Source organism: Bos taurus, chromosome 6 (genome assembly GCF_002263795.3).
Source record: "Bos taurus isolate L1 Dominette 01449 registration number 42190680 breed Hereford chromosome 6, ARS-UCD2.0, whole genome shotgun sequence".
Lineage (NCBI taxonomy): Eukaryota > Metazoa > Chordata > Mammalia > Artiodactyla > Bovidae > Bos > Bos taurus.
In genome coordinates, this window is record NC_037333.1 from 78469657 (window position 1) to 78485678 (window position 16022).

Sequence of the window (16022 nt, forward strand, 5' to 3'; positions counted from 1 at the left end):
TTTTCCAGTAGTCATGTATGGATGTGAGAGTTGGATTCTAAAGAAAGCTGAGCACTGAAGAATTGATGCTTTTGAACTGTGGTGTTGGAGAAGACTCTTGAGAATCCCTTGGACTGCAAGCATATAAAAATCAGTCAATCCTAAAGGAATTCAGTCCTAAATATTCAATGCAAGGACTGATGCTGAAGCTGAAATTTCATGACAACAGAGGATGAGATGTTTGCGTATCATCAGTGACTCAACAGATATGAGTTTGAGCAAGCTACTGGAGTTGGTGAAGGACATGGAAGTCTGGCATGCTGCAGTCCATGGTGTTTCAAAGAGTCAGACACAACTGAGCGACTAAATTGAACTGTCAACGGAAAACCACTTTTATGACTGCCATTTGTTCTTTTTTATCTTCTCTATGTTTTCTTGTTTTATATTTTATATATTTTTCATTGAAGTATAGTTGATTTACAACATTTTGCCAGTCTCTGCTGTATAGAAAATTGACTCAGTTACATACATACATACATACATTGTTTTTTAAAATATTAGATGCTCAACATCACTCATTATCAGATAAATGCAAATCAAAACCACTATGAGGTACCATTTCACACCAGTCAGAATGGCTGCGATCCAAAAGTCTACAAATAAATGCTGGAGAGGGTGTGGAGAAAAGGGAACCCTCTTACACTGTTGGTGGGAATGCAAACTAGTACAGCCACTATGGAGAACAGTGTGGAGATTCCTTAAAAAACTGGAAATAGAACTGCCTTATGATCCAGCAATCCCACTGCCGGGCATACACACTGAGGAAACCAGAAGGGAAAGAGACACGTGTACCCCAATGTTCATCGCAGCACTGTTTATAATAGCCAGGACATGGAAGCAACCTAGATGTCCATCAGCAGATGAATGGATAAGAAAGCTGTGCTACATATACACAATGGAGTATTACTCAGCCATTAAAAAGAATACATTTGAATCAGTTCTAATGAGGTGGATGAAACTGGAGCCTATTATACAGAGTGAAGTAAGCCAGAAGGAAAAACATAAATACAGTATACTAACGCATATATATGGAATTTAGAAAGATGGTAACAATAACCCTGTGTACGAGACAGCAAAAGAGACACTGATGTATAGAACAGTCTTATGGACTCTGTGGGAGAGGGAGAGGGTGGGAAGATTTGGGAGAATGGCATGGAAACATGTAAAATATCATGTATGAAACGAGATGCCAGTCCAGGTTCGATGCAGGATACTGGATGCTTGGGGCTAGTGCACTGGGACAACCCAGAGGGATGGTATGGGGAGGGAGGAGGGAGGAGGGTTCAGGATGGGGAAACACATGTATACCTGTGGAGGATTCATTTTGATATTTGGCAAAACTAATACAATTATGTAAAGTTAAAAAATAAAATAAAATTAAAAAAATATTATTATCCATTATGGTTTATCAATGGATAGTGAATAAATTCTCTGTGCTCTACATTAGGACCTTATTCTGTATCCATTCTAAGTGTAATAGTTTACATTGACCAACCCCATCTCTCAGTCCATCTCTGTCTCTCTCCTTCCCCACCCCACCCCAGCAACCACAGTCTGTTCTCTCTATGAGTATTTTCTGTTTTGTGGATAGGTTCATTTGTGCCATATTTTAGATTCCACATATAAGAGATGTCACATGGTATTTGTCTGTTTCGTTCTGATTTATTTCACTTCGTATGATAATATCTAATTTCATCCGTGTTGCTACAAATGGTGTTATTTTATCTTTTTATGGATGAATAATATTCCATTGTATATATGTATCATATCTTCTTTATCCATTCATCTGTCAATGGGAATTTTGGTTGTTTCCATGGTTTGGTTATTGTGAATAGTGCTGCTATGAACATAGATGTGCATGTATCATTTTAAATTATAATTTTATCTGGGTATATTCCCAGGAGTGTGGTTTTTGGATCATATGATAATTCTATTTTTAGTTTCCTGAGGAACCTCCATACTGTTTTCCATAGGGGCTGATTCAACTTATATTCCCACTAACAGTGTAGGAGTGTTCCCTTTTCTCCACACCCTTTCTAGCATGTGTTATTTGTAGACTTTTTAATGACGGTCATTCTGACTGGTGTGAAGTGGTTCCTCATTGTTATTTGATTCACATTTCTCTAATATTTAGTCATACTGAGTATCTTTTTATTTGCCTACTCTCCATGGGTATGTCTTATTTGGAGAAATGTCTGTTAAGGTCTTCTGTCCATTGTTTAGGTTTTGTGGTTGACTTTTATGACTCAACAACATTTTGCCAATCTGTTCTATACAGAAAAGAGACTCAGCTACACACATATAACATTCTTTTTTTATATTATTTTACATTAATAACAATTAGCTATTATTAAATAAGTTATTGTCCAGCAACTTAGTTTTTTGGAGATTAAGACTTTGTTGCATCATGTGCAAATATTTTCTCCCATTTGGTAGACTGTCTTTTCATATTTTCTTATGATTTCCTTTGCTGGGCAAAAGCTTGTAAGTTTGATTAGGTACCATTTGTTTATTTTTGTTCTTATTTCTATTACCTATTTCTATCTGCTTTTTTTTTTTTTACTTGTTACTTTATTTTTTTAGATTTTTTTAAAATTTTATTTTATTTTTAAACTTTAAATAATTGTATTAGTTTTGCCAAATATCAAAATGAATCCTCCACAGGTATACATGTGTTCCCCATCCTGAACCCTCCTCCCTCCTCCCTCCCCATACCATCCCTCTGGGTCGTCCCAGTGCACTAGCCCCAAGCATCCAGTATCGTGCATCGAACTTGGACTGGCATCTCGTTTCATACATGATATTTTACATGTTTCAATGCCATTCTCCCAAATCTTCCCACCCTCTCACTCTCCCACAGAGTCCATAAGACTGTTCTATACATCTTTTGCTGTCTCGTACACAGGGTTATTGTTACCATCTTTCTAAATTCCATATATATGCATTAGTATACTGTATTGGAGATAATTCACAAATACTAAGAGTAAAAATTCTAAGCACTTCTCGTTCATCTTCACATGCATCAGTCGTATGTTTTGGAATTGCTCCTAATACTTCTCTGATTTTTTAAAACTATTTTTCAAAAGTCTACAATTTATATACCCAATTATTCTCCAGCCTCACCTTCCCACTCTATGGTGACTTGCCAGGCCACTTCATTTTTAAGAACATCAACTCTCTCTTTTTCAGCCTCTTTCATGTTCTTGAAAATGAAACAGCTATACTCACATCTGAGTTTATTCAGACCAAATCACAATAGAAACGCAGTCTCCACTAATAAAGTCAAGGAAAATTTAACTTTGAGGAGAGAAGAGAGAAGAAATATAATATAATAAACAGAAGAAATTAATTCCAAATGATTTCTCCTGTTCAACTGGAAAAAAAAAAAAAAGAATAGGAAAATATCTAGAAATAGAGTCAGAACAGCATTGTTTTAGTTTCTATTTTTCTCCATTAGAGTAATCAATTATTAAAAGAAAACTGAAGAGCTTATCATTTGAGAGATCTTTTGGTGAATGAATCACAGTGAAGATGTGCAGATAGTGGAAATCATCATTATACTTGACTTTTATTTCAGGTTTGACAGCCTTCATGATGCATGGCAGAAAATTTTCATCTATTTCCTGCACCTGGCAAATAGGCCTCCAGTGTGTTATTTACTAAAGACACCACTTCTGTTCTTTCTTCCAGAATCCAAGCTATATCCTCTTGATCATCATCTTTTTTTCTAAATAACATGTTTTTTACACCTGAGAATCAGCAGCTACAAGTGTGTACTCCTGCCAAAGCCACTGTACATTCCAATACAAGATACACCTTGAGTATATGTAATACATTCCAATACACGATAAATGACCATACTTGTTAACAGAGAACATTATTTTGGCACAAATCAGATGAATATACTTGTTTATATGAGGCTTTTATAATTATATACAAACGCTAGAAATTAACCTATAAAAATCCAAAAAAATGATTATAGTCATGATATTGATGGATAAAGGGAATAGGAACTTAATGAAAAATAGACAACCATACATTTTATAAGTAAATGTTCCTATTTAAGATTTTACTATGCACTAAAAATTCCATTTTATCTCATTTTAAGAATATGAACACTATGTAGCTTGCATCATGGTTGAAACCAGAATTTGGTAATTAAATTATCTTATTTAAGGTGTAATATTAATTTACATAATTCTAAATTCTATATTCATCATGCTGCTGTGGCTGCTGCTAAGTCGTATCAGTAGTGTCTGACTCTTTGCAACCACATAGATGGCAGCCCACCAGGCTCCTCTGTCCCTGGGATTCTCCAGGCAAGAACACTGGATTGGGTTGCCATTGCCTTCTCTGATATTCATCATAGTATAGTATAATAGTATAGCACATATACATAGTATAGTATAGAGTAATAATACTATATTTAATCCAAAAATTTCTTGACATTGTGTTATGTCTTAATATTTTTTTATTTCATAATAAACAACATTTGTGAGAAATCTTTAGGTTATATACATATGAAGAAACTGTTCATTAACCATACATTGTTTTTCTTTTTTTGTATTTGTCTATGTGAGATCAACAACAAAAAAACAAAAGGCAATCAATTAAAATCTTATTATGTATTATCCATGCACTCCTGAGGCTCTCTGAGTTTAAAGCATTTAACTCAAGAGAAATGTACTTTGATTTTGTTTTTTCTTAATGTTGTTGTGAATGTTATCAACAAAAAACAGAGGGAAGAAAAAGCTCCAAGCTGGTGTGATTATAACATACCATCAGTGAAAGTCAAGTTTCCAATCCTTGATTGCCAAAGGTGTAAATGAGCATATGAGGCTAGTGCTAATTACAGCAATCTAAAGACAGAAACTGCTGTTCCTAAATCTAGGAAGCAAAGTGAGATTGAGGAAGCAAAGTGAGATCTAGCATTGATTTCCAAAGTGCATAATTTAAAACTTGTTTCTGTGATACTATGGGTTTGATCTTTCTAATGATGATTTCCACTTAAATCACCCATCTAAAGCTTTTTTATTTAAATTGTTTTTAAAGCCTTTATAAATAATCTGTAATTACTATCAATGCAAAGGTATCTTTAATTATTAATATCCTTTGGTATGTTTCTGATGATCCAAGTCAACTGAATATTCAGAATAATTTCACTCTTTGTCTTTCAAAAACTATTGCTAAGAACCCATATTAATTTTGGTAATGATGCATTGAGTTGCCAATATGGATGATTAATTTGAATTTTGAGGGTGAGGAATTGGCATTGTTGAAGTATGTAAGCATAAGTACTTTTTTTCCTATTTTATCTCTTACAGGTAGATGAAACAGTCTGTTATAGTCTAAAACAGGAAAAAACACAGGCTCGTAAAATGAAATGGCTGAATAAGTTACTCATTCCTTTTGAGCCTGAGTTTTCTATAGAAAATGAAGATAAGCGCTTTTTTAATGGGATTATTATGAGGATGAAATGGATTTTTATGTGTACCATACTGAGAAAAATATCTCACGTGTAATAATTCCTTATTAATTTTATTGTAGTCATTGAACCTTTGACAGCTTTCTCTATACTAACTTGTTCTTCTCTGCTTAAAATTATATTAAATTTTCCTATCCTAAAACCATGTTCTATTGATGCTCTGATCTGTAAAATGCCTAATGTTCTCTTTTGTCCTTTTGCAAACTCCATAATAGAATAATTTTTAGTTATTAACACCAATAATAGTAGATTCCATACACTTTCACATGTACATGCAATTTACAGACATGGGCTTATAATGCTGCTGCTGCTGTTTAGTTGCTCAGTTGTGTCTGACTCTTTGCTACCTCATGAACTGTAGCCCCCAGGCTCCTCTGTCCATGGGATATCTCAGGCAAGAATACTGGAGTGGGTTGCCATTTCCTTCTCCATGGGATCTTCCACACCCAGGGATCAAATGCACATCTCCTGCTTGGCAGGCAGATTCCTTAACAGTGAACCACCTGGGAGGGTCAGGCTTATAATGCTTAATATTTTAGCCATGCTTCTCTTCACTGACTCATTTATTCTAACATCTTTACAGATTAGCAGATTTAGAACTGCATTACCATTTTTCATGGCCAAAAATTATAGTACCATAATTCTCTATTACTTTGGTAAACATGATGCTTTACTCCTGTTTTTTTATTATTTATTATTTCCCCTATTGGAAAAGCAGTGTGGTATAGCGTTTTGAATCAAAAGTTCTAACTCTATACTGCTAGAGTGCAAATCTTGTTCCTACTACTTAATAGTTGAATAATCTTTGATAAACTACTTACTTGTTATAAGCAGAGTTTTTATTGCACACTGTAATGGAAAATCTTATTATTTCAGAGCATATTTAGATCTGAGTCACATTCTCATTTCTAGAAGCCATAATTTAAAGGACAGGTCAATCCCCAAGAGGAAAGACTCTGAAATACCACTGCAAGTACATGCAGTACCTATATCCCATTCTTTCCATGATTGTACACAGGAAAAATAGGAATGCCCATATTAGATACACAGGTTAGATACCCATTCTGAACTGACACTGGTATCATTATATCAAAAGCCAGTATAGTCCCTGAAAGTATTAACACATATGTAGTTGGAAACTGGGTGATAAATTGAATCTTAATTTTTTTCTTACAGGGTTTATTTCCCTTCTTCATTAGTGTACATATGGTATGGATATTCTTAGCAGCAGACAGAATCCTCCAATAAATCCTTGACCTGAGGAACAAAGAGCCATTGGGATTGGAGAGGCTAAGTTCCTATTTAATTCACTGTCTTACTACTGCAAATGCCATGAAAATTGGTGGATATTATTGAACGATTATTGCACACTAAGACATAGCTCCAATTACAGTTATTGCATAGGAGATGGTGACGTTATTCTAACAGATTGCAGATGCTCTAGGTCTGAGTTCAGTTCAGTTCAGTTGCTCAGCTGTGTCTGACTCTTTGAGACCCCATGAACCACAGCAAGCCAGGCCTCTCTGTCCATCACCAGCTCCTGGAGTTCACCAAAACTCATGTCCATTGACTTGGTGATGCCATCCAGCCATCTCATCCTCTGTTGTCCCCTTCCCCTCCCACCCTCAATCTTTCCCAGCATCAGGGTCTTTTCCAATGAATCAGCTCTTTGCTTCAGGTGGCCAAAATATTGGAGTCTCAGCTTCAACATCAGTCCTTCCAATGAACACCCAGGACTGATCTTTAGGATGAACTGGTTGTATCTCCTTGCAGTCCAAGGGACTCTCAAGAGTCTTCTCCAACACCACAGTTCAAAAGCATCATTCTTCAGCGCTCAGCTTTCTTCACAGTTCAACTCTCTCACCCATACATGACTACTGGAAAAACCATAGCCTTGACTAGACAGAACTTTGTTAGAAAAGTAATGTCTCTGCTTTTTAAAATGCTGTCTAGTGCCGGGGTCCTGCCCCGGCTGATCCAGGGTATTCGAAGCGGGGACGGCGTCGGTGACCTATTTATTTAAATATTTTATCAAAGATATAAAGAGTAATAGGATGAGGATAGCTCAGTAGGAAAATTCAGTGGAGAAAAGAGGCTGAGTAGCTTGGTTTACGCGGGAGACCAATAAAACTTCAAGACAAGAAGTTTGCACCACTTACGTAGGCCGCAGGCGTCCTTCCATTCTCCCGAAGGAGAGGAGACACTGAGGCCTCCCCGGTCGGATCTTAGAAGCCCAGGCATAATTAGTAAGCATGGTGGGTTCCGTGCTCCAGATGGAGACTCAGCCAGAATGAGAGAGAGAGCGACATGGGGAGACCAGTATTTCGAGAAACTGATCCCAATTCTTTATTTTCCATGGTCTACTTTTATACACTGAGATGTTATGCAAAAGTCACGCGGGGTCAGCAGTCCTGACTTTTATCAAAGTCAGGTGCTTCATACAAATGTATACAGAGGTCTTAAGGGTGTTACATCATCTTCTGGCCAGGGGGGCCTGCTGACAATTTACGACCCTCTCCTTGTGACAGCGGTCAGTCAATCAGGACACTTATTTCTCCAGGGCTGATTATTCTCAAAACAGACGCCACCCAAATAAAGTTACATTCCTACAGGGTGAGGGTGTAGTGGGTTTTAGTTAAGGAAAGAATTTACTTAGCCTAAGGTCTAACATGATTAATATCAAAGGTTAATTCTATATATTCATTAATGTGTGTAAGGGCAGGGGATATGGAGACTTAGCAACAAACATTGGCTCAACAAATGAAAAACCCTTCACCAACACAATTTCTAATTAGCCCACTATACTTATACTTATAGTTTTCTAACTTCTCTAAAGAACCTGTTTTTAGAGGGTTTAAAGCATCTTGTGCCTCTCACGGTTGGGAGGCTGTGAGCAATCACATGTGGCCGGACGAGCCTGTCAGGCAGGCTAGAGAACCTTCAGAGGAGTTTGTAGGTTAAAACACTCTTGTCACACCCAAGAGTTTTTATTGACTGGAGCTCTAGGTTAACTCCTTCTCCGAAAGAGGTGGTGGGGGACAGCCCCCCGTAAAGTCAGAGGTGTAGGTAAGAGCACAAAGTAGTAAAGTAGGCAGGTTCTGGTAATGGGGGTAGATGCTCGAGGAGTTCCAGGGGGACTCCTGAGGCTCGATCCCGCCTTTGCGTATGTTGAGCCTCCTTCCTCATGACCTTTGTCATGGGCGGAGTACCTCACTCTGGACCCCAACAGTCTAGTTTGTTCATACCTTTCCTTCCAAGGAGTAAGTGTCTTTTAATTTCATGGCTGCAGTCACCAACTGCAGTGATTTTGGAGCCCCCCCAAAAATAAAGTCTGTTACAGTTTTCACTGTTTCCCCATATATTTGCCATGAAGTGATGGGGCCATATGCCATGATCTTAGTTTTCTGTATGTTGACTTTTAAGCCAACTTTTTCACTCTCCTCTTTCACTTCCATCAAGAGGCTCTTTAGTTCTTCTTTGCTTTTTGCCATAAGTGTGGTGTCATCTGCATATCTGAGGTTATTGATATTTCTCCTGGCAATCTTGACTCCAGCTTGTGCTTCCTCCATCCCAGTGTTTCTCATGATGTACTCTGCATAGAAGTTAAATAAGTGGGGTGACAATATACAGCCTTCACATACTCCTTTTCCTATTTAGAACCAGTCTGTTGTTCCATGTCCAGTTCTAACTCTTGCTTCCTGACCTGCATAGAGGTTTCTCAAGAGGCAGGTCAGGTGGTCTGGTATTCCCATCTCTTTCAGAATTTTCCATAGTTTGTTTTGATCCACACAGTCAAAGGCTTTGGCATAGTCAATAAAGCAGAAATAGATGTTTTTCTGGAACTTTCTTGCTTTTTTGATGATCCAGGGGATGCTGGCAATTTGATCTCTGGTTCCTCTGCCTTTTCTAAAACCAGGTTATACATCTGGAATTTCATAGTTCATGTACTGTTGAAGCCTGGCTTGGAGAATTTTGAGCATTACTTTACTAGTGTGTGAGATGAGTACAATTGTGCGGTTGTGGGTGATATATATCTCTTCAAGACCCTGCTTTCAATTAATTTGAAGATCTACCCATAATTTAAATTGACACAATTGAGCAACTGAACATGCTCACATGTCCTTTGTTTTCAATTTGCAGAACTCCCTTTAGCATCTTGCAGGGCAGGTCTAATAGTAACAAAGTCTTTCAACTTTTGTTTATCTGGGAATGTCTTAATTTCTACCTCACTTTTGAAGAAAAATTTTGCTGGATGCAGGATTCTTGGTTAGCATTATTTTTTTGTCTTAGCACTTTGAATAAATCTACCCACAGACTTTTAACCTCCAATATTTCTGATAAGGACACTGCTCATAATGTTATTTAGGATCTCTTGTTCATGATGAGTCATTTCTGTCTTGCTACTTTCAAGATTCTGTGTCTATAAATTTTGAAAGTTTAATTATAATGTGTCTTGAAGTGAGTCTTGGAATTGCACGCCTTCAATGGACTCCAGAGTTCCAAAATAGTTACATCAAACAGATCCTGTCAGTGTAATTATCAACTAGGTGAGAGACAAAGTACTCATACTTCCTTACCCACCATCTCAGAATCTTAAAGTCTCTCTTTGTTAAATCACCATGAGAATTTGCCAAGGAGTCTACATTTATGATGTTAGTAATATCCATTCCCAGAAGAGAATTTAAAACATATCAAGGAAACATGAACTTCCTTTTTTGCATTAATGTGGAATCTGATTTGTAACATAACTGCTAAAGATTCTTTGAGCTAACAGATTTTGTTAAATTGCTAAGAGGCCAGAAGTTGCCTACCTCACCTTTATTCTCCCCAGCATTCACATCCCTTCCTCTTTGTTTTCTTTGCTAGTTTACTTGTTTAACATTCCCCTTTCTTATTGTGACTGTGATATTCACTGAAAGTTTTCAATTTACCTGAAGAACCTGTCCTAAGTTATCTTGGTTGCTCCTGATGGGTTTTATATCCTATTACACATATATTAGGGTATCATAGTGAATGAGTGGAATTTAGTTGACTAATGATTCAGTGACAGTAAACGGTAAAAGTTTAAGTGATTTGAATCTTTCAAAATAGAATTATATCTACATATTGAAACTGTTTCTTTTAATTTTTGTTCAGTTCAGTCTCTCAGTTGTGTCTGACTCTTTGCAACGCCATGGACTGCAGCATGCCAAGCCTCCCAGTCCATTATCAACTCCTGGAGTCTACTCAAACCCATGTCCATTGAGTTGGTGATGCCATCAAACCATCCCATCCTCTATAGTCCCCTTCTCCTCCTGCCTTCAATCTTTCCCACCATCAGGGTCTTTTCAAATGAGTCAGTTATTTATACCAGGTGGCCAAAGTATTGGAGTTTCAGCTTCAGCATCAGTCCTTCCAGTGAATATTCAAGACTGATTTCCTTTAGGATGGACTGGTTGGATCTCCTTGCTGTCTAAGGGACTCTCAAGAGTCTTCTCCAATACCACAGTTCAAAAGCATCAATTCTTCAGTGCTCAGCTTTATTTATAGTCTAGTTCTCACATCCATACACAATTTTAGTAATTGTTTATTCATTCATTTGCTAAAGACATTGATAAAGAAATACTATGCATAGCACACATTTTGGTGGAGACAAAAATGAATAATACTTAATCCTTGCTTTTGGGTTGATAATTTAAGTTTCCTTCTAGTTGATAGATTATACTAGGTACTTGATGTCAACTAACATGCTATAAGCAGTACTCTGTGTGTGTGCATGTAACTTAGCAATTTCTTACTCTCATAGAGGTTCCTATTAGACCCAAGGATGGATAAAACTTTTTTGGATCAAAATAAGTCTTTATTGGACTTGGAGCAATTATGAAAGTGGAAATGACCTAGCTGTTGCTGTAGAGATATAATTCAGTAAATTAGAAATTATTTCTCTTCAAAAACTTGTATCGAATAGGGTACAGTATTCCCAGGTAGAGGCTTTTTAATAACCTGTGCTTTGAATGTATATTTAGAGAATAACATGGTGATTATAGGCGGTTAGGGTGATATTTCATTTATATTTCTTACAAAACATGTAAGCATAAACACAGAAGAAGTAAATTACAAGGAAATTGTCTTAAAAATAATCAAAATTTTAAATTATAATTCTTTTTTATCCTCATCTGTGAAATTTGACACAAGCCTGCTATTCATGAAGCCTTCTCCCATGCCAAGAAAATGTAGACAGGGTAAGGATCAAGTCTATGTCTTAGATATTTAAAATTACAGTACACTAGAATTGATAAAAGAGATACATGCACACACAAATGCAATGCAAAGAAATGTGGTGGTGGTTTAGTCGCTAAGTTGTGTCCAACTCTTGTGACCCCATGGACAGAGGAGCCTGGCAGGTGGGATTCTCTAGGCAAGAATACTGGAGTGGGTTCCCATTTCGATCTCCAGGGGATCTTCCCAACCCAGGAATGAAAGCCGGGGCTCCTTCATTGTAGGCAGATTCTTTACCAACTGAGCTACAAGGGTAAAGAAATGTAGTTAAAATAAATGCCATAAATATGGTTCAGACAGTAATTGATAAAAGAATTCAAATGAGGATAAGGTCCTTAACTGTCATCAATTTATCCAAATTCTTTATTTTATTTCCAATTCTTAATTAGGATTCTCTTTTGAAACTCACTTTATTTTTCTTAACCAAAGTAACAATAATAATATAAATAAGTAAAGAATCTGCCAGGCATGTGGGTTCCATCCCTGGGTTGGAAAGATCCACTGGAGAAGGGAATAGCTACCCATTCCAGTATTCTGGCCTGGAGAATTTCATGGATTGTGTAGTCCATGGGGTTGCAAAGAGTCAGACACGACTGAGTGACTTTCACTTTCATTTTCCCAGGATTTATTCAGTGCCACCTAGTGTCAAAAACAGATGTAAGTGAATATTCTCACCTGACAAGGGCTTCCTTCAAGAGGTTTATATTTCTCTCTCTCTCTCTTATCAATGTTTCTAATTTAATCAAGAAAAACTTTGATTTGATATGTATCAGTCAGTTCAGTTCAGTTCAGTCGCTCAATCGTGTCCGACTCTTTGAGACCCCATGAATCACAGCACATCAGGCCTCACTGTCCATCACCAACTCCCGGAGTTCACTCACTCATGTCCATCAAGTCAGTGATGCCATCCAGCCATCTCCTCCTCTGTCGTCCCCTTCTCCTCCTGCCCCCAATCCCTCCCAGCATCAGAGTCTTTTCCAATGAGTCAGCTCTTCGCATGAGGTGGCCAAAGTACTGGAGTTTCAGCTTCAGCATCATTCCTTCCAAAGAAATCCCAGGGCTGATCTCCTTCAGAATGGATTGGTTGGATCTCCTTGCAGTCCAAGGAACTCTCAAGAGTTTTATCCAACACCACAGTTCAAAAGCATCAATTCTTCGGTGCTCAGCCTTCTTCACAGTCCAACTCTCACATCCATACATGATCACTGGAAAAACCATAAACTTGACTAGACGGACCTCTGTTGGCAAAGTAATGTCTCTGCTTTTCAATATGCTGTCTAGGTTGGTCATAACTTTCCTTCCAAGGAGTAAGCATCTTTTAATTTCATGGCTGCAGTCACCATCTGCAGTGATTTTCGAGCTCCAAAAAATAAAGTCTGACACAGTTTCCACTGTTTCCCCATCTACTTCCCATGAAGTAATGGGACCAGATGCATATGTATACTTAAATTTATTCTCTTGATATTTTTCTCCACTTGTGAAAACAACTTAGATTTGAATTATACAGTTCATTTGGGCTCCCCATATAATTCAGCTGGTAAAAAATCTGCCTGCAATGCAGGAAGGAGACCTTGGTTCGATTCCTGGGTCAGAAAAGATCCACTGGAGAAGGGATAGGCTATGCATTCCAGTATTCTTGGGGTTCCCTGGTGGCTCAGTAGGTAAAGAATCCTACTGCAATGCAGGATACCTGGGTTCAGGAGACCTGGATTTGACCCCTGGGTTGGGAAGATCCTCTGGAGAAGGGAATAGCTACCCATTCCAGTATTCTGGCCTGGAGAATTCCATGGATTATATAGTCCATGGTGTTGCAAAGACTCAGACACAATTGAGCAGCTTTCAAAGTACAGTACAATATATGGTTCACTTATGAATGTTGAATTAGCTGTTTGTGTGTATTTTATAGATGATGCAAAAGGATAACTGATGTACCATGCCCTCATTAGTTTTTAATTTTCTTTATCCTTCTTTGTTAGGAGAATGAAATATGCATTTTATGCTCCCTTAGTACACCAGATGCTCAGTAGGCTTTTTGTTTTATCAGTATTCTATTGATTTTAATATGGAGAATAAAATATTTAATTTTTAGTTTGAACTAATGTTGACTTTTAAAAATTACATTTTAAACAAATGAAGTGTTTTCTCATCTCGTTCTACTCTTTGAGATACATAGCCAAATTACGACAATTTTATAATTAAGTGATGAACTTAGCACATAATTCAGTTTAGTTCAGTCACTCAGTCATGTCCAACTTTTGTGACCCCATGAACCACAACAAGACAGGCTTCCCTATCCATCACCAACTGCAGATGTCCACTCACACCCAAGTCCATTGAGTTGGTGATGTCATCCACCCATCTCATCCTCTGTCATCCCCTTCTCCTCCTGCCCTCAATCTTCCCCAGAGTCAGGCTCTTCTCAAATGAGCCAGCACTTTGCATCTGGTGACCAAAGTATTGGAGTTTTAGCCTCAGCATCAGTCAGTCCTTCCAATGAACACCCAGGACTGATCTCCTTAAGGATGGACTGGTTGGATCTCCTTGAAGTCCAAGGGACTCTCAAGAATCTTCTCCAACACCAAGTTCAAAAGCATCAATTCTTCAGTGCTCAGCTTTCTTTGTAGTCAAACTCATATCCATACATGACTACTGGTAAAACCATAGCTGTGACTAAACAGAACTTTGTTGGCAAAGTAATGTCTCTGCTTTTTAATATGCTATCTAGGTTGGTCATAACTTTCCTTCCAGGAGTAAGCGTCTTTAAATTTCATGGCAGCAGTCACCATCCGAAGTGATTTTAGAGCCCAGAAAAATAAAGTCAGCCACTGTTTCCACTGTTTCTCCATCTATGTGCCATGAAGTGATGGGACTGGATGCAATGATCTTAGTTTTCTGAATGTTAAACTTTAAGCCAATCTTTTCACCCTTTTTTTCACTTTCATCAAGAGGCTCTTTAGTTTTTCTACACTTTTTGCCATAAGTGTGGTGTCATCTGCTTATCTGAGGTTATTGATATTTCTCCCCGCAATCTTGATTCCAGTTTGTGCTTCAGCCAGCCCAGTATTTCTCATGATGTACTCTGCATATAAGTTAAATAAGCAGGGTGACAATATACAGCCTTGACGAACTCCTTTTCCTATTTGGAACCAGTCTGTTCCATGTCCAGTTATAACTGCTACTTCCTGACCTGCATACAGGTTTATCAAGAGACAGGTCAGGTGGTCTGGTCTTCCCTTCTCCTTTAGAATTTTCCACAGTTTATTGTGATCCACACAGTCAAAAGCTTTGACATAGTCAATTAAGCAGAAATAGATGTTTTTCTGAAACTCTCTTTCTATATCAATGATCCAGCAGATGTTGGCAATTTGATTTATGGGTCCTCTGCCTTTTCTAAAACCAGCTTGAACATCTGGAAGTTCACAGTTCATGTATTGCTGAAGTCTGGCTTGGAGAATTTTGAGCATTACTTTACTAGCATGTGAAATGAATGCAATTGTGTGCAAGTTTGAGAGTTCTATGGCATTGCCTTTCTTTGGAATTGGAATGAAAACTGACCTTTTCCAGTCCTGTGGCCACTGCTGAGTTTTCCAAATTTACTGACATATGGAGTGTAGCACTTTCACAGCATCATCTTTCAGGATTGGAAATAGCTCAACTGGAATTCCATAACCTCCACTAGCTTTGTGCATAGTGATGCTTCCTAAGGCACACTTGACTTCACATTCCAGGATGTCTGGCTTTAGGTGAGTGTGAGTGATCACATCATCATATTTATCTGGGACATGAAAATCTTTTTTTGTACAGTTTTTCTTTGTATTCTTGCCACCTCTTATTAATATCTTCTACTTCTGTTAGGCCCATACCATTTCTGTCCTTTATTGACCCCATCTTTGCATGAAATGTTCCCTTGGTGTCTCTAATTTTCTTGAAGAGATCTCTAGTCTTTCCCATTCTGTTGTTTTCCTCTATTTCTTTGCATTGATTTCTGAGGAAGGCTTTGTCATCTCTCCTTGCTATTCTTTGGAATTCTCCATTCAAGTGGTTATATCTTTCCTTCTCTCCTTTGCTTTTCACTATCTTCCTTTCACAGCTCTTTGTATTCCTCCTCAGACAGCCATTTTGCTTTTTGGCATTCCCCCCCCCCCCCTTGGGGATGGTCTTGATTCCTGTCTCCTGTACAATGTCATGAACCTGCATCCATAGTTCATCAGGCACTCTGTCTATCAGATCTAGTCACTTA